The 27,231-nt window shown below is 38.2% G+C and overlaps 1 protein-coding gene across 4 annotated transcripts in view; it reads left to right on the top strand.

Annotated features, from left to right (window-relative positions):
* The window catches only part of COL4A6 (collagen type IV alpha 6 chain), a 287,447-nt gene that overhangs the window by 36,510 nt on the left and 223,706 nt on the right, over positions 1-27,231 (top strand). The window lies entirely within an intron of this gene.

The raw sequence follows: 27,231 nt of genomic DNA, 5'->3' as shown, positions 1-27,231 counted from the left end.
GCATCTGCATCTTTGGGGTAAATCCCCAGCAGTGCAATTGCTGGCTCATAGGGCAGATCTATTTTTAACTCTTTGAGGAACCTCCACACAGTTTTCCAGAGTCGCTGCACCAGTTCACATTCCCACCAACAGTGCAGGAGGGTTCCCCTTTCTCCACATCCTCTCCGACGTTTGTGGTTTCCTGCTTTGTTATTTTTCCCCATTCTCACTGGTGTGAGGTGGTATCTCATTGTGGTTTTGATTTGCATTTCCCTGATGGCCAGTGATGCGGAGCATTTTCTCATGTGCTTGTTGGCCATGTCTATGTCTTCCTCTGTGGGATTTCTCTTCATGTCTTTTGCCCATTTCATGATTGGATTGTTTGTTTCTTGGGTGTTGAGTTTAATAAGTTCTTTATAGATCTTGGAAACTAGCCCTTTATCTGATAGGTCATTTGCAAATATCTTCTCCCATTCTGTAGGTTGTCTTTGAGTTTTGTTGACGGTATCTTTTGCTGTGCAAAAGCTTCTTATCTTGATGATAAGAACTTGATGAAGTTCATTTTTGCTTTTGTTTCTCTTGCCTTCATGGATGTATCTTGCAAGAAGTTACTGTGGCCAAGTTCAAAAAGGGTGTTGCCTGTGTTCTCCTCTAGGATTTTGATGGAATCTTGTCTCACATTAAGATCTTTCATCCAGGGATCCCTGGGTGGCGCAGCGGTTTGGCGCTTGCCTTTGGCCCAGGGCGCGATCCTGGAGACCCGGGATCGAATCCCACTTCAGGCTCCTGGTGCATGGAGCCTGCTTCTCCCTCTGCCTATGTCTCTGCCTCTCTCTCTCTGTGACTATCATAAATAAATAAATAAAAAAAAAGATCTTTCATCCATTTTGAGTTTATCTTTGTGTATGGTGAAAGAGAGTGGTCTAATTTCATTCTTTTCCAATTTTCCCAGCACCATTTATTGAAGAGGCTGTCCTTTTTACAGTGGATAGTCTTTCCTACTTTGTCGAATATTAGTTGACCATAAAGTTTAGGGTCCACTTCTGGATTCTCTATTCTGTTCCATTGATCTATGTGTCTGTTTTTGTGCCAGTACCACACTGTCTTGATGACCACAGCTTTGTAGTACAACCTGATATCTGGCATTGTGATGCCCCCAGCTACGGTTTTCTTTTTTAAAATTCCCCTGGCTATTTGGGGTCTTTTCTGATTCCACACATCTCTTAAGTTATTTTGTTGCAACTCTCTGAAGAAAGTCCATGATATTTTGATAAGGATTGTATTAAATGTGTAAATTGCCCTGGGTAACGTTGACATTTTCACAATATTAATTCTGCCAATCCATGAGCATGGAATATTTTTCCATCTCTTTGTGTCTTCCTCAATTTCTTTCAGAAGTGTTCTATAGTTTTTAGAGTATAGATCCTTTACCTCTTTGGTTAGGTTTATTCCTAGGTGTCTTATGCTTTTGGGTGCAATTGTAAATGGGATTGACTCCTTAAATTCTCTTTCTTCAGTCTCATTGTTAGTGTATAGAAATGCCACTGACTTCTGGGCATTGATTTTGTATCCTGCCACGCTGCCAAATTGCTGTATGAGTTCAAGCAATCTTGGGGTGGAGTCTTTTGGGTTTTCTACGTACAGTATCATGTCATCGGCAAAGAAGGAGAGTTTGGCTTCTTCTTTTCCAATTTGAATGCCTTTTATTTCTTTTTGTGGCCTGATTGCTGAGGCTCGGACTTCTAGTACCATTTGAATAGCAGTGGTGAGAGTAGACATCCCTGTCTTGTTCCTGATCTTAGGGGAAAGGCCCCCCAGTGCTTTCCCATTGAGAATGATATTTGCTGTGGGCTTTTCATAAATGGCTTTTAAGTTGTCAAGGAATGTTCCCTCTATCCCTACACTCTGAAGAATTTTGATCAGGAATGGATGCTGTATTTTGTCAAATGCTTTTCTGCATCTATTGAGAAGATCATATGGTTCTTGTTTTTTGTCTTGCTGATATGATGAATCACATCGATTGTTTTACGAGTATTGAACCAGCCTTGCATCCCAGGGATAAATCCTACTTGGTCATGGTGAATAATTTTCTTAATGTATTGTTGGAGACTATGGTTAGTATCTTGTTCAGAATTTTTGCATCCCTGTTCATCAGGGATATTGGTCTATAATTCTCCTTTTTGGTGGGGTCTTTGTCTGGTTTTGGAATTCAGGTGATGCTGGCCTCATAGAACGAGTTTGGAAGTACTCCATCTCTTTCTATCTTTCGGAACAGCTTAGTAGAATAGGTATGGTTTCTTCTTTAAACGTTTGATAGAATTCCCCAGGGAAGCCATCTGGCCCTGGACTTTTGTGTCTTGGGAGGTTTTTGATGACTGCTTCAATTTCCTCCCTGGTTATTGGCCTGTTCAGGTTTTCTATTTCTTCCTGTTCCAGTTTTGGTAGTTTGTGGCTTTCCAGGAATGCGTCCATTTCTTCTAGATTGCCTAATTTATTGGCGTATAGCTGTTCATAATATGTTTTTAAAATCGTTTGTATTTCCTTGGTGTTGGTAGTGATCTCTCCTTTCTCATTCATGATTTTATTAATTGGAGTCTTCTCTCTCTTATTTTTAATAAGGCTGGCTAATGGTTTAACTATCTTATCAATTCTTTCAAAGAACCAACTCCTGGTTTTGTTGATCTGTTCCACAGTTCTTCTGTCCTCTATTTCATTGAGTTCTGCCCGAATCTTTATTAACTCTCTTCTTCTGCTGGGTGTAGGATCTATTTGCTGGTTTTTCTCTAGATCCTTTAGGTGTAAGGTTAGCTTTTGTATTTGAGTTCTTTCCAGTTTTGGGATGGATGCTTGTATTGCATTGTATTCCCCCCTCAGGACTGCTTTTTCTGTATCCCAAAGATTTTGAATGGTTGTATCTTCGTTCTCATTAGTTTCCGTGAAACTTTTTAATTCTTCCTTAATTTCCTGGTTGACCCTTTCATCTTTTAGCAGGATGGTCCTTAACCTCTACGTGTTTGAAATCCTTCCAAACTTCTTGTTGTGATTTAGTTCTAATTTCAAGGCATTATGGTCTCAGAATATGCAGGGGACGATCCCAATCTTTTGGTATCGGTTAGGACCTGATTTGTGACCCAGTATGTGGTCTATTCTGGAGAAAGTTCCATGTGCACTTGAGAAGAATGTGTATTCAGTTGAGTTTGGATATAAAGTTCTGTAGATATCTGTGAAATCCATCTGGTCCAGTGTATCATTTAAAGCTCTTGTTTCTTTGGAGATGTTGTGCTTAGAATACCTATCGAGTGTAAAAAGTGCTAGATTGAAGTCCCTAAGTTTAAGTGTACTATTATCTAAATATGTCTTAACTTTGGTTATTAATTGATTGATATATTTGGCAGCTCCCACATTCGGGGCATATATATTGATGATTGTTAAGTCCTCTTTATTGATGATTGTTAAGTCCTCTTTCTCTGGGTTTTTTTTTTAAGAATTTTATTTATTTATTCATGAGAGACACACCCAGAGAGAGAGGCAGAGACACAGGCAGAGGGAGAAGCAGGCTCCATGCAGGTAGCCTGACGTGGGACTCGATCCTGGGTCTCCAGGATCACACCCCGGGCTTCAGGCGGCGCTAAACCGCTGAGCCACCGGGGCTGCCCTCTTTCTCTGGGTTTTAAATAAACTTATCATCCCTAGCCATATTCTCACTTAAAAGTAAATTTTCTTCTTGGGGCCCCCCCCTCACTATTTTTTTCTAACATTGCTATACATTTTTTGGTTGTCTTCTGAATTAAGGGTTTCAGCCCTTTAGTAGGTAAAGATTTCCTCAGTTTCTCAGCTGGAACCTCCAGATTGTGAAGTCCTAAATATCTTCTAAATAAGTGAAGCGAAGTATCAGTGCTTAACAGTCACTGAAAGGTCACTGGCCCACCTTCTCACATCACAATTTGGTGTCCATCTGAGAGTTTGTCATTTAATGTTAATCTCTCACGGGAGAGGCAAAAACATTGTATTTTTTACTTGACCATTTCTAGTTATCAAAGATTCTTTTAGCAGTCATAGCAAAGCCATTTGATTACGTATATGATTTATTTCCAGAATTGAAGTTTCCCATAGTAAAATCACAGATGCCATAAAATCTTGAGTGCTGTGTATTAATACAACCTGCCCTTACGATCCAAGAGGCAAATTTAGATTGCCATTGCTCAGAGTTAGAGAAGTCCTGCCTCGTTTTCTGCCTTCCTTCCACAGATGTTGTGTAACCACAACCACTACCACCACCATTCAGTCCTTGCTCGAGGAGTAAAGATCTAGCAGGAGAGACAGAAACCACAGATTTCCTTTTCATTCATTGCATGGCATTCTAATTGAGATATGCAAAGGATGTTGTGAAAGCACATGGGAGGGAGGTATCTAAAGCAGCCTTGATAAGACATCTGGAAAGATAAAGAGGAGTTTCCCAAGAAAAGAGGTGAAGATGTAAAGAAAGACTATTTAAGGCAAGAGGTTGTTGCACTAAGTATAAAACCAGAGCAAGAACCAGCATGGTGTGTTTGGAAAACCACAAGCAGTTTGATGTTAGAGAAGTATGATGTACCATTAGAAATCAATGCAAAACAAAGCTGGAATAAGTATGCAGAAGATCAAGAAGGACCTTGGATAACATAAGCCTGGAATTTATCAGGTAAATGATAGTGATCTACTAGAAGATTCTAGTATAAGGATGGACACTGGAAGGTGCATGGAATGGTTTGGTGACTATTTTTGCAAATGGTCCAGTGAGTAAGAGGTGATAAGAGCAAGAAGTGGGCAAGGATTGTAGAAGTGGAGGGGAAAAAATAGACTCAAGAAATACTTAGGAGATATAATTAGCAGGATTCTGTGATTTAGTGCACAAGGGGCCAGAAAAGAGGGAATTACTAAGGGAAACTCCTGTCCTAGGTATCAAGCTTAGTTGTGATAATGACTGACATGGACAACATGGTAAGACGAAGAGATGTAGAAGGAATTGAACCTGACATCATTTTAGAAGTCAGAGATGCCCAACCTCCCTCCCTTGCTCCATGCAAGCAGAGATAGCCATAGGCAGTTGGAAATACTAGTTCTTGGTAGAGGTTTGGGCTAAATATGGATATAGGAATGGTGGATATTTTGATGGTAATTGAAACTATGGTAACAGATGAGCTTACCCAAGGAGAACATGTGGAAGATAAAGGACAGAAATCTAAGACTAGAATCCTGGTGCAACACCAGTATTGAACAAATATTTCCTGAGTGTCTATGCTAACTATAGAAGGGATGTCGGGATTCCTGGGTGGTACAGCGGTATAGCGCCTGCCTTTGGCCCAGGGCGCGATCTTGGAGACCCGGGATCGAGTCCCACGTTGGGCTCCCGGTGCATGGAGCCTGCTTCTCCCTCTGCCTGTGTCTCTGCCTCTCTCTCTCTCTCTCTCTCTCTCTCTCTGTGACTATCATAAATCAATAAAAATTAAAAAAAAAGAAGGGATGTCTATGATGAACATAAAGTGCCCTGACTTCAAGCACAACCTAGTTAAAGATGATACTGAATTTCAGACTGCTCCTCAAAGTGCCAAGATTCCGTGCAGCTACCATCCAGGCGACTACATGGGACAAGGAAAGACAGAGCAGCCCTCTCACTCGTACTAGAACATGTTTCCATAAAGCATGCTTAACTTCTGTGTGTATGTGTGTATGCACACATGTGCGTGTATTTTTTTTTTCATTGTAAGCTTGGCTTGTGTGGGATTGGGTAGGAAGAACCCTACTGTTAAAAAAAGAGAAATGTGAAAAAAAATTTTTTTAAATTAAAGAAAAAGAGAAATGTGGCCACCAACTCTCTAAAGGACTGATTTAAAAGTAATCAAAACCCGAGGGCAGCCCGGGTGGCTCAGCAGTTTAGCACCGCCTTCAGCCCAGGGCCTGATCCTGGAGAGCCGGGATCAAGTTCCACGTCAGTCTCCCTGCATGGAGCCTGCTCCCTCTGCCTGTCTCTCTCCCACTCTCTCTCTCTTTCTCTCTCTTTCTCACTCTCTCTCTCTGTGTCTCTCATGAATAAATAAATAAAATCTTTGAAAAAATAATAATCAAAACCCAAAATATGTGAAATGGATACATGTTTCACACTCTACTTTTGATGAAAAAGAGGGATGATATCAATGTTAAAAATTGGTAATGATACATGTCTGGCATTCCATTCTATTTTATTCACTTCAGCATCATTAAATCATCCCATATTGGGGCACCTGGGTAGCTCAGTGGTTGAGCATCTGCCTTTGGCTCAGGTCGTGATCCCCAGGCCTGGGATTGAGTCCCACATCAGGCTCCCTGCAGGGAGCCTGCTTCTCTCCTCTGCCTATGTCTCTGCCTCTCTGTGTGTCTCTCATGAATAGATAAATAAAATCTTTAAAAAAATAATCACATATCGCTAACTATGAAATAATGTATGAGAGGTGAAATACATATTTGTTAGAAGGCACCTGCTAGATGAAGTATTGGGTACATGAGACAGGCCAAGCAATGTAGATTCTTAAATATTACACTATTGAATTTGGGTGTGATTAGATGAATAATTAGAAGCGTTTGTTTTCTAGTGGGCTTCTGCCTTATGTGTCTTTTAGAATGATCAGTTTAACTTTTTCACTCACCACATGTGACGCATAAGGTCGATTGACATTTACCATTCCTTTTTAAAAAAATTTTATTTATTTATTCATGAGAGAGAGAGAGAGAGAGAGAGAGGCAGAGACACAGGCAGCGGGAGAAGCAGGCTCCATGCAGGGAGCCCCACATGGGACTCGATCCTGGGCCCCCAGGATCACACCCTGGGCCAAAGGCAGGTGCCAAACTGTTGAACCACCTGGACGTCCCAACAATTACCATTCCTAAATGCTGAAATTTCCAGAAACTAAAACTTCTGCTGGAATGTTAGTGTTTCTATTGAAAACCAAGGATAAGCTGTATATGCAGGCAATAGTTTCTGTCTCCTCTCCATCCCACTCCAGTAATTAAGCATCAAGATGTATATCAGGCTTATATTTTATCAGCAGAGGAACTAAATCTCTTAAAATTAAACATTTAATCAGTGTTTTTTATTTTAGCCATTCTGACAGGTGTGAGGTGATATCTCATTGCAGTTTTGATTTGTATTTCCATGATGACGAGTGATGTTGAACATCTTTTCATGTGTCTATTAGCCATCTGTATATCTTCTTTGGAGAGATGTCTGTTCATGTATTCTGCCCATTTTTATTTTCTTATTTTTTTAATATTTTATTTATTTACTCATGACAGACACACAGAGAGAGGCAGAGACATAGGCAGAGGGAGAAGCAGGCTCCCTGCGAGGAACTTGATGCGTGACTTGATCCCAGGACTCCAGGATCTTGACCTGAGCCAAGGCAGATGCTCAACCACTGAGCCACCCAGGCACCCTTTCTGCCCATTTATGAATTGGATTATTTGTTTTTTGGTGTTGCATTTTGTAAGTTCTTTATAGATTTTTGATACTAGTCCTTCATTGGATATGTCATCTTCTCCCATTCTGCAGGTTGTCTTCTAGTTTTATAGTTCTTTGATAAGAATAGATTAATAGAGTTTACATACATAAAAAGTGAAAAATAAAGAAGTTATTGCCAAGCCTTTATTTATTATAATAAGGTATAATTGATCCATTGAAAAATAAGTGTGCTTATTTATTATATTATTATCATGAAAGCTTCTAAGTTTCCCTCCATTTGTGGAAAACCTGTATTCTAGTCAGTTTGGTTGTGAAATGAAATTTCATAGATCAAATATTGTAGCAGGAGCAGAGGGAGAACTTGAAGGGGGCCATGAGGAGTAGGGTGGGGAAAAGATCCACTCTCAGCAGGCAGCTGAAAAGGGAGTCAACTTTTACTTGCTTGGGTTTGATAAGCTCAGAGCAAATAACTTTTATATGACTCTCTGCCAAGTCAAATATCCAGGTAAGGCAGATGACATTTGTTGCTGAATTGTCAATTCTTTAAATTTAGTAATTTACATAAGATTAAGGGAAAACAAATTATGAATTTTAGATTATTAGTGGTCAGAACATAATAGTTTGTAGTAATCTATCTGAGCCTAAGAATAAAGGCATTTAATATAGTTATTGGGCATAAAAATCTACATTGCCTACACTTCTTCTCCTAGTCATATGATGTAATACACAGACTGGGAGTACTCTCTAACCCCAAAAATAATAAGGTCCTGGATAAAATATAGTTTTATGCATTTCTGGGATTCCAAGAACCACCTCAGTTCCCCAAATTGAAAAGAATAAACCATGAACTAAAACAACAGCTGAGAGTAAGAGCAATAAGAAAGCCAGACATATAGAAATTGCCTTATGTGAAAATACCTATTGTAGTTCTGCTTTGGTTTCACTAAGACCTGGAATAGCAGCAATGTTGGGGGCACAGAGAAGGGGACTCTGAAATTGAGACTCCCTTATTAAAGCAGAACCGCCAGCATGGTCCCAGGTTAGTAGAGTCCTTCCTCCCCAGGAGAAGCAGACAAGAACACCCTTTGAAAAAATCCCCAATTTAGGCCTGCAGTTCTATAACACATTATAGACAAGCATCTGTGAGTTCTCAATAATCAAAGATCACCAAGCACCCGATGAAACAAGATGCCATAAGCAAGAGTCAGTAGAAACAATAATGAGCAAATTTGTATTCCTAAAGACTGAAGATATTCAGAATACCTATGCATGAAATGTTTTTAAAAATTAAGGATATATCACAAAGATGAACAAGCAATAAGAGACTAAGAAATTACCAAGAAATTTTGAAAAATAATTAAATGGAACTTTTAAAAATGAACAATATATTGATCGAAATAAGAAATACAGTGAATTGTTAAAATAACATTTCAGACCATAGGTTAAGAGACAATTGCTGAACTAGAAGAAAAATCTAGAAGATTTATCAACAATGGACACTAAATTCAAGGAGTTGGAGTATGAAAAAAAATGAGAGGGATCCCTGGGTGGCGCAGCGGTTTGGCGCCTGCCTTTGGCCCAGGGCGCGATCCTGGAGACCCGGGATCGAATCCCACATCGGGCTCCTGGTGCATGGAGCCTGCTTCTCCCTCTGCCTGTGTCTCTGCCTCTCTCTCTTTCTCTCTCTCTCTCTCTGTGACTATCATAAATAAATAAAAAAATTAAAAAAAGAGAGATACGGAGTATAGAATGAGAACTCTTACATCTGATTAGAGCCCCAGAAGAAGAGAATAGAGGGAATTGAGGAGAGGTACTATTTGTAGACATAATCACTAAGAATTTTCCAGAACTGATGAAATACATGAATTCTCAAATTCAGGAAGCACAGCATATACCAAACAGGATGAGGGAGGTAGACAGATACAGAAATAGACTGAAAGAGAGAGAGTGAGAACCCTAGCCTACATGTAGTGATGAGATACATGTAGTGAATCTTCAGGGCACTACCAACAACAACAAAAAAAACTTAAAAGCAGAAAGGCAGATCATTTACAAAGAAGCTATAGTTAGGGTGATAGCAGATCACTTACCAACCAAATGGAATACAAACTTTAATGGTGATGTAGGAAGAAATTCACAAATTTAACATTTTAGAGGTAGATTACAAAATACTTCCCTAAATTATCGAACTTAAAGCACCTAAGAACTTAGCAAAACTAGAGAACATTTGAATAACCTGCCTGATTACAGTGAATTAACAAGCTAAATACAATGAATGTTGTAGAATACTGTACCCAGCAATTAGAGAATACATATTCTTTTCAGGCACACATAGAACATATGTAAAAATGGACCTCATATTGTGCCCTAAAGCAAATAATGACATAATTCAAAGAAATTTTTATCCACAGAACATGTTCTCTAGATGCACTGAAATTTAGCTAGAAGCCAATAACAAAAAAATAATTTTGTCATCTTCATACATTTAAGCATTGAAAACACACATTAAAAAGGAGATCATTAGTAAAGTAAACATGAGAATTAAATGATAATGAGAATTCTACACATCAAAACTGTGAGATGTAGTGAAAGGTATACATAGAAGGAAATCTATAGTATTCAATGCTTATAATACAAAAAATAAGAGATTGAACATTAATCATATAGGCATTCATCTTAAGAAGTCAAAAAAAGAAGTACAGAATACATCTAAAAGTTTGAAGAAAATAAAAGTAGGAACAGAAATTAATGAAATATAAAATAAACAGGCAGTGGAGAACATCATTAAAATCAAAAGTTGGTTCTTTGAAAGGAATAATAAAACTAAAAAGCCTCTGGCAAGGAAAAAAGGTCCACAAATATGAGTAAAAAGAGCATGTAACTACAGATGCACTAGATATGAAAAATATAATAATAGGATGTTATAAACAACTTTATGCCAATAAATTTTGATCCCAATGAAATGGATAAATTCCTAGAAGACTAATTATTTTAAAAATGAGTTCTGTAGTAAAAGTTTTACCAAATTGTCATGAAACAGATTGTCCCAATCTTTATACAAATCCTTCCAGAGAATAATAGTATGCCCCCCATACCCAACTCACTCGATGAGATCAGGATAACCTTTAAGGGAAAAAAGAGATAATGGCAATGAGAGAGAAAAATTACTGGATAGTTTCTTTCATGAACACAGATGTAAAGGTCCTAAACAAAACATCAGGAAATTAAATCCATCAGGATATAACAAAGAAAAATCTCATGACATGTTCAGTTGATTCCAGGAATGCAATAGTATTCTTAACATCAGGACATATATAAATGTAACTTACCATATTAATAGATTAAAGAAGAAAAAATTTTCTGCTCTTCGCAGTAGAGAGATTTTCATACAATAATACATGGATAACTTCTTGACAATTGATTTGACCTTCTTAGAAGTTGAAACATTTTTAAAGCAACAAGCAATAAACTTCATGTCTCAAATTTCACTTTGGTTACTTTCTGTCAACATGTATATACTGTGAATTTTTATTTTATTTAAAAATAAAACATAATTTCCTGATTGCAAAATATATATCTTTGCTATAGAAAATAGGAAAATACCAAAAAGCACAAACAAGAAAACTGAGATCACCCAAAATTCCATAATCCCCACCATTTTAGTACATATTCTTCCAATAGTTTTTGTGTATGTGTGTATGCTTGTAATTTACATCAATGTAATCTTAACTGTTACATACTACTTTGTTATAACCTCTTATCTTCATTTACCAAAATTATAAATATTTTTCAGATTATACCCCTCATGGCTTTATACATAGTATTGTAATGACTACATTGTATCATATAAAATAGCTATACCATAATGTGCTCAGGTACTCTCCTTTTTTAGACATTTTAGGATGTCTTAAATATAAGTTCTTATGGTTAATGCTCTGATTAACATCTCTATACCTGAGGCTTTACACTTATTTATGATTTTTCTTAGGATACATAACTGCAAGTAAAATTGCTAAGTTAAAAGGATGTGCGGATATGCACATTTCTAAAGATTCAAGAACTTGAGCAGATTGCTAATCTGCAATTGCTAATTGCTAATTGCTAAGCAATTTCAGACACATATCCAAGTAGAGATATGAAGATAACATCTCAAATCAGTTTTTTATTTTTTTATTTTTATTTTTTTCAAATCAGTTTTTTAGATAGTTTACTAATAATTTTGAAAAATTCAAATCTGTATTGTGTACAATGCACGAAGATATATGCCAGGTATAGTAAAGTTTTAAATGTAAGAGATAGGGCAGCCCTGGTGGCGCAGCGGTTTAGCGCCGCCTATAGCCCAGGGCATGATCCTGGAGACCCCGGATCGAGTCCCGCATGGAGCCCGCTTCTCCCTCTGCCTGTGTCTCTGCCTCTCTCTCTCTCTCTCTCTCTCTGAATAAATAAATAAATCTTCTAAAAAAAATGTAAGAGATAAAAACTGCAAAACTCCCAGAAGAGAATGTAGAGAAATATTCTCATAAGCGTAAAGTAGGAGATAATTATTGTCATAAAGATCTGAAAGCATAAGGGAAAATATTGATATATTTGATCACTTTCTAAACTTTTTGTTTTAAAAATATGTCATGAAAAAAATTAGACAAATGCCATGTACCAGAAAACATTCACGTTGCAAAAGAAAAGCATAATTAATTTATCACTGTGTAACAAGCTGAAGGCTACCTATTATTTATATGTTCATGTGTGTTTGTAAATATAAACATACATGCACACATACTTGCTTGGGTCTTTTCCAAGGAAGAGAAGTCAGCTTTCTCTTTTGGCCTTTTTCAGGCTCGTAGCTGGAGAAGAGATATTTCTGAGACTAAAATGTATATTACAAAAGGTTTCTTACTCTGACGTTCTGGTGAGGTGAGGCATAGCAGTTTCACCCTGCTATACTCGAAGCCCATATAGAAGGCATATTTCTTTCATCATTGCTGTGAGTTACAGCTCCAGTCTTGAGCTAAGGGCAAAAATAAGTGGGCTATGAAAATCTGGGAGTCACTATTTATTTATTTTTTAAAAATTTTTTAAAGATTTAATTCATATCCATTTGACAGACAGCACAAGCAGGGGGAGCAGCAGGCAGAGGGAGAGGAGGAAGCAGGCCCTTCACAGAACAGGGAGACTGATGCGGGGCTCGATCCCAGGACCCTACGATCATGACCTTAGCTGAAGGCAGATGCCCAATTTACTGAGCCACCCAGGCGCCCCTGGGAGTGATTATTTAAATGCTGATAATCTATTCCAAGCTAAAATGAGCAATGAGACAGTACCACCTCTATGTGATTTGCATGGCCAAAGTCTTTATACACTCACTGTAAACGAGAAGTCTTATATTTTAAGGCACTCTAACGAGAGAGGGGAAAGAAGAGGATAGGAGAGGAGAGTCAATCTACAAACCTAGAGACTTTTCCTAGGGGTAGTAACCACAAAATATTAGCCAGGCAGTAAACGTGACAGAGAAAGCATTTCTTACAAAATTGTCTTAAACACATTTGCCTAGCAAATTCTAACTTTTACTAACCTTCATCTCATAATAAAGGAGGCTTAGTGTTGGTCTTCAGAAAAGAAATGTTTTATTGGCAGCCATGTAGTCTGGATAGAATGTCTTATAGAAACCATAAAGCATGCCTTGACTGGTAGTAATGATGACAATGATAGAATAGCTTTCAGGCACTGAAAGGAGCACAGAAAACTCCCTGAAATTTGCCATCTCCACTATCTTCCTCTGTGTGATACTGACTATCCCTAACTTACAAATCAGTATGACCTCTATATTAAAGAAGTAGGAAAACAGAGTAGGCTTGGGTAGTTTGGAAGTGTCTCCATTATCTGGGTTTATATACTTGCATGGACTTTTCCATGATCCTTTTTCATTATCAAGCTTTCAAAATGATTAATAATGAAAGATGCTGGGGTGAATCATTGGGCTATTCAATAGTTATTAAAATCTGCTGCATTCCCTGGGTGTCTCATCTTCTATCCAGCCATAGCATTTTGTGTGTTGAAAAGAACATTGCCTGAAGGGGAAACACTTGGACAAACAGTATGCTTGGAAATAATCCAACTAAAAACTTTGAGGCATGTTCCTGACCCAAATAGGAACATATCCTATTGTCTTTTTGCCCTAGTTTTGCTTGATTTATAATATCTAAAGAGTTGGAATTTTGAATAAATTGCAGTCTAACTTATACCAACCTAGAATGTAAATGTAATTTGGCAATTTGCAAATTAGACAGGTCTAGTACTTATGAAAGGCACAAAACAGAATCTTAGAGACTATTGAAAACAATCAACTGGGGCAGACTCTAGCATAGTACATTGAAACTAATAGGCCTTTAGTAAACGTTTGCTATATCAAACTGAATGAAACCATAAAACAGCATTTTCTCTTAGTGTCTTGCTAAACAATCTTTAGTGGTTTCCTATTAATAAGAAATGCAAGTTCAAAATCCTCTTCCCATTCCATACCTAGCAGTAGTTACTGGCTTTATTTTATACTGCCTACTGGCATGCTTCCTTCACCATGGCCAAACAGATAAAAAGTCTTTCAAGCCCTTTACTAGCCATACTATAAGAGGAACACTCTCCCTTCAACTTATCCAAACACTTCACATCTTCTATGTACAGCATGGATTCCACATCCTCTACTTATTCTGCCCTGATACTCTAGCTCCAAAGTATTTTATTCCCACTTTTCTTTTAGCTTTCCCAATTGTTTGACTCTTATCATGTGTCCTTCTTGGTTTCTTCAATTTTCAGGCTTTCCAGGGTTTTTTTTCCCCTCAGCCAGATTATTAACTCTTAGAAATGAGGAACTCTATCTCATATCTTTTTAGATTCTCCACCTCTTTTTTTCTGGCTTCTTAGCCTAGAGAGGGGAATCCCTTAATGGTCTGTGGATAGAACTGTATTTCTTTTCTTTTTTAAGATTTTATTTATTTATTCATGAGAGAGGTGTAGACATAGGCAGAGGGAGAAGCAGACTCCTGTGGGAAGCCCAATGCGGGACTTGATCTCAGGACCCCAGGATCACCACCTGAGCCAAAGGCAGACACTCAACCACTGAGCCACCCAAGCATCCCAGAACTGTATTTCAATGTGACAGATATTTTTGTAATGCTACATATTATTTATTTCTGAATTTTTTCATTAAAATAGAACATGTATCCATAAAAAATGCACAAACCATAAATGTACAGCTCAGTGAATTTTTTACAAGGTGAACATAACTATATATAATTAGCATCCAGAACAAGAAACAAAAGTCTTTGCTGCACTCCAGAAGGGCCTCTCATGCCTCGTTCCAAAAAGAACCCCCAAGAGTAATACTTATCCAGACTTTGACACCATAGATTACTTTTGCCTGTTCTTGAACTTTAAATGATAAGAACCACTTTTTTGTGTTTTAGTTATGCACTAAAAAACATTATCCTGAAAAGGTGTCCAAAGCCTTTGCCAGATAGTCAAAAGGGCCATAGTGCATGCATATGTGTGCGTGCACTTGCACACACACATGAAAGTGCAGAACCCCTGGACAATCTTTTGACAATCAATCTTCCTAGTTCTAGATTTCTAAAAGTCTGATCTTTACATAAAATGAGGGGAAAATTGCAGAACTAATTGCAAAAGTACGGTGACTCAGAATCTGATAATGCCTAAAATAGATGGGCAGTGCCCTAAGGTTTGCAAAGATTGATTCATCATTAAGTTAGTTCTTGCTGTAAGGGCAGGGTGGAGAGAGTACTTTTTGACTGAGGAAAATGAGCTTTATTTAACTATTTTATCATATATTGCTCATGGCTTTGTGTGTTTTTTCTTTCAAAATAATTTTCAGTATTGTCACCTGTTTTGTGGCTATTCCATCTAGCCCAGGGTCTTCCATGTAAAAGGAGCTCAATAAATATCTGATTATTTATTTTGTGCTTCAGTTGGCCATCCTGAAACAAAATGTCAGCCAATTAAACCTTTCAAAAAGGTAAACTTGTCTAATTGGCAGTGTGTGTATGTGTATGTGTATTTGTGTTTAAACAAACCAGTGGAATTTGTTGGCTTGGTGTCTGTTGTAGGGAAATATGTTTGCACTGAGGATAGATCTCCAAGTATAAGCAGAGACTAATTTACCTGATCAAGAAAAGCTACAAATGAGCATCAGTTCCTTGCAATGTTTTCATGACATGAATACATCACTATACTTATCCATGTGTTTTGCTTTGGGAGTTAGATGGCTCCTATCTGCATGTTCTTTTTGCCTAGCAGTTTTATTGTCTTGAACATCTTACACATATTCAATGCTATTTTTAGAGTATTTACTATGCACATAGCACTGCGTTCAGGGGCTGTGATAGATGAAACAGAGAAGATGCTGACCCTATCATCCAGTAATTTAATACCTAGTTTGAGAAACAAAATAAAATAATAAAAAAGAGCTTAAAGAATGTGTAAGGCTGACTACATTTAAGCAACAATAATAAGTGACAATAAAATCATTGAATGTTAAGTGAATAATCTCTTTTGTGGGAGGTTGGAGAAAAACCTCAACGAAGAGATAGATCATCACCATTGTGGCTGATCCAGGACTTCCATATGGGAGAGGCTCAGGGGGTAATAGTCTGATAAGAAAACAGTGGGATGAAGGACTTGGCTTCAAGATGCATTTACATTAGCAAATGCAATATTCTTATGTGGATGATATGTTTATTTTTTTTCGATATGTTTATTTGTAGTAGACCTTGGAGAATAGATGGCGTCTGGCTTAGTGAAGGGATGAGGTTCTTCTTGGTTGAGGATTCGGAATCTGCTTGGGTGCATAACCACCTTTGCAGAAAATATAATGCGGAACACAAGGTTTCTGTAGTCTCAAGAGAGTTGTAACATGTATGAAAAGGTATGACATATCTACATGGAAAATCATTGCAAATAGAAAGAATTTTAAAATAAATGCTAAGTTCAGGTGATGAGTGATCAAAGGAGAAAGCACTCAGCATTTGCCTTGGTGGTCAGGGGAAGACTTCCTGGATCAGATGGAACTTTAGCTAGGCCTTAAAATAGACATGGAAATTGAATAGACAGAAGAGGGAGCCCAGGTCGATTTACCTTGATTGTCTTTTCTGACTTCTCAGTCACCACTGAACTCTAATCCTGTGACTCACCTTCTTTTTTTAAAAAAAGATTTATTTATTTATTTATTTATTTATTTATTTATTTATTTATTTATTTATGATAGACATAGAGAGAGAGAGGCAGAGACACAGGAGGAGGGAGAAGCAGGCTCCCTGCCGGGAGCCCGACGTGAGACTCGATCCCAGGACTCCAGGATCGTGCCCTGGGCTAAAGGCAGGTGCTAAACCGCTGAGCCACCCAAGGATCCCCCTGTGACTCACCTTCTGAATGACATCATTTTCTAAACCTTAAGTGAACAGTGCCTTGAATTGTTTTTGAGCCATGAGCCTTATGTACCAACCCCAAATCCAGCCTGGTGAATGATGATTTAGCATTGGGAGCTGAAGCTGGACCATCCCTTTCTGTCCTGAAAGAGTTAACAGGGCTCCTATAGGTATCTCATTGCCAGGAGTTCAGGCAGTGGGCCACAGACTTTCCATAAAAGAAATGCCTTTGTGCTGGAGTGCACTTACTAAGAGAGAGCACCTCCATCCCAACACATTTGATGAATTCCCCCAATATGGGAAAACCCAAGCCAGGGCACAGCAGAGACGTTAAGATGAGTAAAGAAAAAGCTCCGTTCACTTTCTTCATTCCAATGATATGAACTCATTCTTGGGAGGCCTTGAGAAGGGAGGGTAGAAGGAGTAGTAGGAGGAGGAGACCTGGGGGATACAGAGTTTCTGACCTGAATTCCACAACAGAAGAATGTGTGAACAGTGAGAGCACAGGTACAGGCTAGTGTTCTCACATACCTAGGGAAAGCAGCTTTTTATCCAACTCCCATTTACTCCACAGACAGTTGACGATTTGCTAGAGTGTATACTCTTTTCTTCTTTTTCCCCAGAGTTTTGGGGACTGGGAGAGGGTGCTATGAAAAGGGAGGAGAGAGAAATAACATTTAAAACAGTTCTAGGGATCCCTGGGTGGCGCAGCGGTTTGGCGCCTGCCTTTGGCCCAGGGCGCGATCCTGGAGACCCGGGATCGAATCCCACGTTGGGCTCCTGGTGCATGGAGCCTGCTTCTCCCTCTGCCTGTGTCTCTGCCTCTCTCTCTCTCTCTCTCTCTGTGACTATCATAAATAAATAAAAAAAAATTAAAAAAAATAAAAATAAAACAGTTCTAAATATCTCTAGAATGACGATGTGAATGGTTCAATGCTAGTTAAAGCTGTCCTGGATCAGCCATGTTTAAATGAGGAAGACAAAGAACATGACTCATGTTCATTCTGATTCATCACAAAACTACAAGATAGGCAACTGGGAGAGAAACTGAGGTCAGCCCCCCTTATTAAAAATCCTTTGGAAAAGCTAGATTAATGTATTTTGAACTGTCTTAGTGAGAGACTCTTGGGTCAGGAGTTAGGTTTAGGAACTTCAAAGTGTCTGCTGGCACAAGCATAGTTCATGTGGCCAGGCAAACTGTAAGGGTAAATGTAAAATATCATTCAGGGCACATAAAAAAGTAAGGGAAATGCACAAAGTCCTTAATCAGAACAACAGGATAAACCGAAGTCAAGTTGCTTCTATTTTATCAGACATAATGCTTTCTAGATATGAGGTTAAAGAAAAATGTGAGATACCTATAGTTACACTATCTGCTGATTGTGTTTTTGTTCCCTTCCATAGTATTTTTCTTTGTGAATGAATACTGTCGGGGGGCTTTCGCTCCTCACATAAAGACTGATTCTTTTTTTTTAAAGATTTTATTTATTCATGACAGATACATACAAAGAGAGGCAGAGACATAGGCAGAGAGAGAAGCAGGCTCCCTACAGGGAGCCTGATGCAGGACTCGATCCCAAGACCTCGGGATCATGACCTGAGCCAAAGGCAGACACTCAACCACTGAGCCACCCAGGCATCCCAAGATTGATTCTTTTAGCTGAGGGAGCACATTTCATAGTTCATGCAGGATCTGCCATCATAGAGAATAGTCTCCCCCAACCCTCAAATGTATATTCTTTCCTCTTTAGACCGTAAGTCAGAATCTGATGCTCCAGAGGTAGCATGTGGAAGGTTAGTAACACGTTGTTAGCCTTTGATGGAAGAGCTGTTTATAAACTTTGCTAGTAAAGGGTAACCTTGTCCTTACTTTTTTCTGTAACACATTAAGAGACAAAGACAAGCAGTAGTAAATTGGATGATGTTCAGGTGGGAATGGTGATAATATTAATATAAAAAGCAAGCTTTGGGCCATCTGACTGGTGCAGTCACTTAAGTGTTCAACTCTTCGTTTCAGCTCAGGTCATGATCTCGGGGCCGTGAGATCGAGCCCTGCATTAGGCGCTATACACTCAGCACAGAGCCTGCTTGAAATTCTCTCTCCTTCTCCCTCTGCCTCTCCTGCTCATGTTCTGTCTCTAAAATAAATAAATCTTTGGGGAAAAAAAGCCTTCCTCAATAATCTGCATAAATATACTTCTCTAAAGAAAGTGGTGTTTAGGACAGCCCAGGTGGCTCAGTGGTTTAGCACTGCCTTCAGCCCAGGGCCTGATCCTGGAGACCCGGGATCAAGTCCCACGTCGGGCTCCCTGCATGGAGCCTGCTTCTCCCTCTGCCTGTCTCTCTATCTCTCTCTCCCTCTCTGTGTCTCATGAATAAATAAATAAAATCTTTAAGAAAAAAACAAGAAAAGAAAGTGGCGTTTAGCAACACGGAACCTCAGAACCTGAATTCGTATATGGATCATTTTTAGTGTCAATTTTTTTAATATTTTTACATTTATTTATTTATGATAGTCACAGAGAGAGAGAGAGGCAGAGACACAGGCAGAGGGAGAAGCAGGCTCCATGCACCGGGAGCCTGATGTGGGACTCAATCCCAGGTCTCCAGGATCGCACCCTGGGCCAAAGGCAGGCGCCAAACCGCTGCGCCACCCAGGGATCCCTAGTGTCAAATTTTTATTGAGGAATAATACACATTTAATAAAATATAAAAACTTTAACTGTTCAGTTTAACATATAAAACAAACACTTAGGTGAAGATATAGAACATTTCTAGAGCTGCACAAGATTAGTTTCTATTGGGACGCCTGGGTGGCTCAGCAGTTTTGCGTCTGCCTTCGACTCAGGACGTGATCCTGGGGTCCTGAGATGGAGTCCCATATCGGGCTCCCTGCATGGAGCCTGTTTCTCCCTCTGCATGTGTCTCTGCCTCTCTCTCTTTGTGTCTTTCGTGAATAAATAAGTAAAAAGAAATTTTTTTAAAAGACTTGTTTCCATTTAACTTCTATCACCATAAATAAATTTTGACTGTTCTTAAACTTCATAAAAATGGAATCAGAGTGTGTACTCATATATGTCTCACTTTTGATCTCATCAGGTCTGTGAGATTCATTCATATTATTTTAAGTAGCATTTAGTGCTAAATTGTGCTAGGTACTAGAAATCCATAGCCCAGACATATATGGCCCCTGCCTTCAAGGAACTCACAGTTTTAATGAGTAAGATAGGTTAAAAATGATACTATAGCCACATCAGCTTTCTTGGGATTTGTATTTGCAAGGGGGACCTTTCCCATCCTTTTATTTTCAAGTGACCTATGTCTTTATAGTTACTAGGTAACAGCTTTATTGAGGTATATTTCGTGTAAGAGCATTCTACTCATTTAAAGTGTGCAATTCCATAGCATTTAGTATATTCACAAATACATGCAACAATCACCACAGTCAAGTCTGAAACACTTTCACCATCTCAGAAGTAGTCTGGTATCCATTAGGAAGCACCTTCCCATGATCTCATCTGCCCAAATTCTAAGCAAATACTAATCAATATTCTGACTCTAGCAATTTGCCTATTCTGGACATTTGATATAAATGGAATCATACAGACTGTGACATTTTTAACTAGGTTCTTTCACTTAGCATAAATATTTTCAAGGTTCATTAATTTGTAGCATGAATTAGTACTTCATTCTTTTTTTGTGGTTGAATAATGTAACATCATGCAGATATGCCACATTTTGTTGATCCATTCATCAGTTTAAAGACATTTGGATTTTTCCCACTTTTTGACTATTATGAACAGAGTTGCTATGGACATTCATATATAAGTTTTTGTGTGGACATGTCTATGTCTTGAGCATATATATATAGGAGTAAAATTTGGGGGATCAAATGATAACTCAATGTAAACTTTTTAAGGAAATGTTAAACTATTTTCCAAAGTGGTTACACCATTTTACATTACCAGAATGTAAAGGTTTCAACTCTTACGTCCTTGTCAGTACTTGTTATTATTTGACTTTTGGATTACAGCTATTCCAGTGGGTATGAGGTATCTCATTGCGGTTTTGATTTACATTTCCCTAAAAGCAAATGATGTTAAGCATCTTTCCATGTGCTTATTGGCCATTTATATATTTCCTCTGAAGAAACGTCTATTCAGATCATTTGTCCATTTTTAATTGTGTTATTTGTTTTCTTATTGAGTTGTAAGTGTTCTTTACATATTCTAAATGCAAAAACCTTATTAGATATATAATTTGCAAATATTTTCTCCCATTATCTGGGTTGTCTTTTCAATTTCTTGATAATGTCCTTCGAGGTGCTAGAGTTTTTAATTTTGACAAAGTCCAATCTATTTTTTTTCTTTTGTTGCTCATTCTTTTGGAGTCATATATAAGGATCCATTGCCAAATCTGAAGATTTATTTCTGTTATCTTCTAAGAGTTTTATAGTGTTAGCTTTTACATTTAGGACCTTGATCCATATACAGGTAAATTTTGTATTTGGTGTGAGGTAAGGATCCAACTTCATTCTTTTGCATGTGGATACCCAGTTGTCACAGCATCATTTGTTGAAAAGACTTCTTCCCCATTGGATGATCCTGACACTGTCAAAAACAAATTGACTCAGATGAATGGGTTTATTTCTGTAGTCTCAATTCTATTCCATTGATCTATATACCTATCTTTACACCAAAACTACACTGTCTTAATTACTATTGTTTTGTGGTAAGTTTTGAAATCAGAAAGTGTGAAACCTTCAACTTTGATCTTATGTTACAAAACTATTCTGTCTATTCTGAGATCCTTGCAATTCCATATGGATTTTATTTATTTATTTTTAAAGATTTTATTTATTTATTTATGATAGTCACAGAGAGAGAGAGAGGCAGAGACACAGGCAGAGGGAGAAGCAGGCTCCATGCAGGGAGCCTGATGTGGTATTCGATCCCAGGTCTCCAGGATCACACCCCAGGCCAAAGGCGGCACTAAACCGCAAGGCCACCAGGTCTTCCCCCATATCGATTTTAGAATCAGCTTGAAGTTTTCTACAAAGACACCAGCTGGGATTCTGATGAGATATGAATTGACTCTGTAGATCAATTTGGGGAATATTACCATCTTAAAATACTGCCTTCTGATCGTTGAACATGGATGTTTTTCTACTTATTTAGATTAAATTTTTTTCAAATATGTTTTATTGATTTTAGAGTATAATTTTTTATAAAATTAATTCCTATGTATTTTATTCTTTGGATGCTATTACAAATGGAATTGCTTTCTTAATTGCTCACTTTACAATTATTCATTGCCAATGTATAGAAATATAATTGGTTTTTATGTATTGATCTTGTATCCTGCAATTTTGCTGGGCTCTTTATTAGTTTTAATAGTTTCTCTTTTACCAGGTTTTTTCTTTGAAGTAGCCTCCACACCCAGCGTGGAGCCCAACATAGAGCTTCAACTCACTACCCTTGAGCTGAGATCAAGAGTCAGACACAACCAACTGAGCCACCCAGGCACCCTTATTTTTTTTACTAGTACTAATGGCTTAATTAGGACTTTTATGTACAAGATTATGTCATTTGTGATTAGAGATAATTTTGCTTCTTCTTTTATGTGTATGACCTTGATTTCTTTTTCTTACCTAAGTGCTCTGGCTAGAATTTTCAATACAGTGTTGAAAGAAGTGATAAGAACAGACAGCCTTTAAAAAAAAAAAAAGAACAGATATCCTTATCTTGCTCTTGATCATAGTAGGAAAACCTTTAGTCTTTTCCAATTAAGTTTCATGTTAACTGTGGATTTTTTGTACATATCCGTTATTAGATTTAGGAAATTTTCTTTATTCCCAGTTTGTTGAGTGTTTTTTTTTTAATATTTTTCTTTTTTTTTAATTTATTTTTTATTGGTGTTCAATTTACTAACATACAGAATAACCCCCAGTGCCCGTCACCCATTCACTCCCACCCCCCGCCCTTCTCCCCTTCCACCACCCCTAGTTCGTTTCCCAGAGTTAGCAGTCTTTACGTTCTGTCTCCCTTTCTGATATTTCCCACACATTTCTTCTCCCTTCCCTTATATTCCCTTTCACTATTATTTATATTGCCCAAATGAATGAGAACATATAATGTTTGTCCTTCACCGACTGACTTACTTCACTCAGCATAATACCCTCCAGTTCCATCCACGTTGAAGCAAATGGTGGGTATTTGTCATTTCTAATAGCTGAGTAATATTCCATTGTATACATAAACCACATCTTCTTTATCCATTCACCTTTCGTTGGACACCGAGGCTCCTTCCACAGTTTGGCTATCGTGGCCATTGCTGCTATAAACATCGGGGTGCAGGTGTCCCGGCGTTTCATTGCATTTGTATTTTTGGGGTAAATCCCCAACAGTGCAATTGCTGGGTCGTAGGGCAGGTATATTTTTAACTCTTTGAGGAACCTCCACACAGTTTTCCAGAGTGGCTGCACCAGTTCACATTCCCACCAACAGTGTAAGAGGGTTCCCTTTTCTCCGCATCCTCTCCAACATTTGTTGTTTCCTGCCTTGTTAATATTCCCCATTCTCACTGGTGTGAGGTGGTATCTCATTGTAGTTTTGATTTGTATTTCCCTGATGGCAAGTGATGCAGAGCATTTTCTCATATGCATGTTGGCCATGTCTATGTCTTCCTCTGTGAGATTTCTGTTCATGTCTTTTGCCCATTTCATGATTGGATTCTTTGTTTCTTAGGTGTTGAGTTTAATAAGTTCTTTATAGATCTTGGAAACTAGCCCTTTATCTGTTATGTCATTTGTAAATATCTTCTCCCATTCTGTAGGTTGTCTTTGAGTTTTGTTGACCGTATCCTTGGCTGTGCAAAAGCTTCTTATCTTTTTTTTTTTTTTTTTTTTTTTTTTTTTATTTTTTTTTTTTTTATTTTTTTTTTATTGGTGTTCAATTTACTAACATACAGAATAACACCCTCCCACCCCCCGCCCTCCTCCCCTTCCACCACCCCCAGTTCGTTTCCCAGAGTTAAAAGCTTCTTATCTTGATGAAGTCCCAATAGTTCATTTTTGCTTTTGTTTCTTTTGCCTTCGTGGATGTATCTTGCAAGAAGTTACTATGGCCGAGTTCAAAAAGGGTGTTGCCTGTGTTCTTCTCTAGGATTTTGATGGAATCTTGTCTCACATTTAGATCTTTCATCCATTTTGAGTTTATCTTTGTGTATGGTGAAAGAGAGTGGTCTAGTTTCATTCTTCTGCATGTGGTTGTCCAATTTTCCCAGCACCATTTATTGAAGAGACTGTCTTTCTTCCAATGGATAGTCTTTCCTCCTTTATCGAATATTAGTTGCCCATAAAGTTCAGGGTCCACTTCTGGATTCTCTATTCTGTTCCACTGATCTATGCGTCTGTTTTTGTGCCAGTACCACACTGTCTTGATGACCACAGCTTTGTAGTACAACATGAAATCTGGCATTGTGATGCCCCCAGATATGGTTTTCTTTTTAAAAATTCCCCTGGCTATTCGGGGTCTTTTCTGATTCCACACAAATCTTAAAATAATTTGTTCTAACTCTCTGAAGAAAGTCCATGGTATTTTGATAGGGATTGCATTAAACGTGTATATTGCCCTGGGTAACATTGACATTTTCACAATATTAATTCTGCCAATCCATGAGCATGGAATATTTTTCCATCTCTTTGTGTCTTCCTCAATTTCTTTCAGAAGTGTTCTATAGTTTTTAGGGTATAGATCCTTTACCTCTTTGGTGAGGTTTATTCCTAGGTATCTTATGCTTTTGGGTGCAATTGTAAATGGGATTGACTCCTTAATTTCTCTTTCTTCAGTCTCAGTGTTAGTGTATAGAAATGCCATTGATTTCTGGGCATTGATTTGGTATCCTGCCACGCTACCGAATTGCTGTATGAGTTTAGCAATCTTGGGGTGGAGACTTTTGGGTTTTCTATGTAGAGTATCATGTCATCGGCGAAGTTTGACTTCTTCTTTGCCAATTTGAATGCCTTTAATGTCTTTTTGTTGTCTGATTGCTGAGGCTAGGACTTCCAGTACTATGTTGAACAGCAGTGGTGAGAGTGGACATCCCTGTCTTGTTCCTGATCTTAGGGGAAAGGCTCCCAGTGCTTCCCCATTGAGAATGATATTTGCTGTGGGCTTTTCATAGATGGCTTTTAAGATGTTGAGGAATGTTCCCTCTATCCCTACACTCTGAAGAATTTTGATCAGGAATGGATGCTGTATTTTGTCAAATGCTTTCTCTGCATCTGATGAGAGGATCACATGGTTCTTGGTTTTTCTCTTGCTGATATGATGAATCACATTGATTGTTTTACTGGTGTTGAACCAGCCTTGTGTCCCAGGGATAAATCCTACTTGGTCATGGTGAATAATTTTCTTAATGTACTGTTGGATCCTATTGGCCAGTATCTTGTTGAGAATTTTTGCATGCATGTTCATCAGGGATATTGGTCTGTAATTCTCCTTTTTGGTGGGGTCTTTGTCTGGTTTTGGAATTAAGGTGATGCTGGCCTCATAGAACGAATTTGGAAGTACTCCATCTCTTTCTATCTTTCCAAACAGCTTTAGGAGAATAGGTATGGTTTCTTCTTTAAACGTTTGATAAAATTCCCCTGGGAAGCCATCTGGCCCTGGACTCTTGTGTCTTGGGAGGTTTTTGGACTGCTTCAATTTCCTCCCTGGCTATTGGCCTGTTCAGGTTTTCTATTTCTTCCTGTTACAGTTTTGGTAGTTTGTGGCTTTCCAGGAATGCGTCCATTTCTCCTAGATTGCCTAATTTATTGGCGTATAGCTGTTCATAATATGTTTTTAAAATCGTTTGTATTTCCTTGGTGTTGGTAGTGATCTCTCCTTTCTCATTCATGATTTTATTAATTGGAGTCTTCTCTCTCTTCTTTTTAATAAGGCTGGCTAATGGTTTATCTATCTTATTAATTCTTTCAAAGAACCAACTCCTGGTTCTGTTGATCTGTTCCACAGTTCTTCTGGTCTCGATTTCGTTGAGTTCTGCTCGAATCTTTATTAACTCCCTTCTTCTCTTGGGTGTAGGATCTATCTGCTGTTTTTTCTCTAGCTCCTTTATGTGTAAGGTTAGCTTTTGTATTTGAGTTCTTTCCAGTTTTTGAATGGATGCTTGTATTGCGATGTATTTCCCCCTCAGGACTGCTTTTGCTGCATCCCAAAGATTTTGGATGGTTGTATCTTCATTCTCATTAGTATCCATGAATGTTTTTAATTCTTCCTTAATTTCCTGGTTGACCCTTTCATCTTTTAGCAGGATGGTCCTTAACCTCCACGTGTTTGAGGTCCTTCCAAACTTCTTGTTGTGATTTAGTTCTAATTTCAAGGCATTATGGTCTCAGAATATGCAGGGGACAATCCCAATCTTTTGGTATCGGTTCAGACCTGATTTGTGACCCAATATGTGGTCTATTCTGGAGAAAGTTCCATGTGCACTTGAGAAGAATGTGTATTCAGTTGAGTTTGGATGTAAAGTTCTGTAGATGTCTGTGAAATCCATCTGGTCCAGTGTATCATTTAAAGCACTCGTTTCTTTGGAGATGTTGTCCTTAGAAGACCTATCGAGTATAGAAAGAGCTAGATTGAGGTCACCAAGTATAAGTGTATTATTATCTAAGTATTTCTTCACTTTGGTTAATAATTGATTTATATATTTGGCAGCTCCCACATTCGGGGCATATATATTGAGGATTGTTAAGTCCTCTTGTTGAATAGATCCTTTAAGTATGATATAGTGTCCCTCATCATCTCTCACTACAGTCTTTGGGGTAAATTTTAGTTTATCTGATATAAGGATGGCTACTCCTGCTTTCTTTTGAGGACCATTCGAATGGTAAATGGTTCTCCAACCTTTTATTTTCAGGCTGTAGGTGTCCTTCTGTCTAAAATGAGTCTCTTGTAGACAGCAAATAGATGGGTCCTGCTTTTTTATCCAGTTTGAAACCCTGCGCCTTTTGATGGGGTCATTAAGCCCTTTCACATTCAGAGTTACTATTGAGAGATATGAATTTAGTGTCATCATGATAACTATTCAGTCCTTGTTTTTGTGGAATATTCCACTGAACTTCTTCTTAAAGGGGAATTTTAAGAGTCCCCCTTAAAATTTCTTGCAGAGCTGGTTTGGAGGTCACATATTCTTTTAGTTGCTGCCTGTCTTGGAAGCTCTTTATCTCTCCTTCCATTTTGAATGAGAGCCTTGCTGGATAAAGTATTCTTGGTTGCATGTTGTTCTCATTTAGGAGCCTGAATATATCCTGCCAGCCCTTTCTGGCCTGTCAGGTCTCTGTGG

The sequence above is a fragment of the Canis lupus genome, chromosome X, assembly GCF_011100685.1.
Source record: "Canis lupus familiaris isolate Mischka breed German Shepherd chromosome X, alternate assembly UU_Cfam_GSD_1.0, whole genome shotgun sequence".
Classification (NCBI taxonomy): domain Eukaryota; kingdom Metazoa; phylum Chordata; class Mammalia; order Carnivora; family Canidae; genus Canis; species Canis lupus.
Note: the sequence above shows the minus strand (reverse complement) of the source record. Positions and strands in the feature narration are given on the sequence as shown.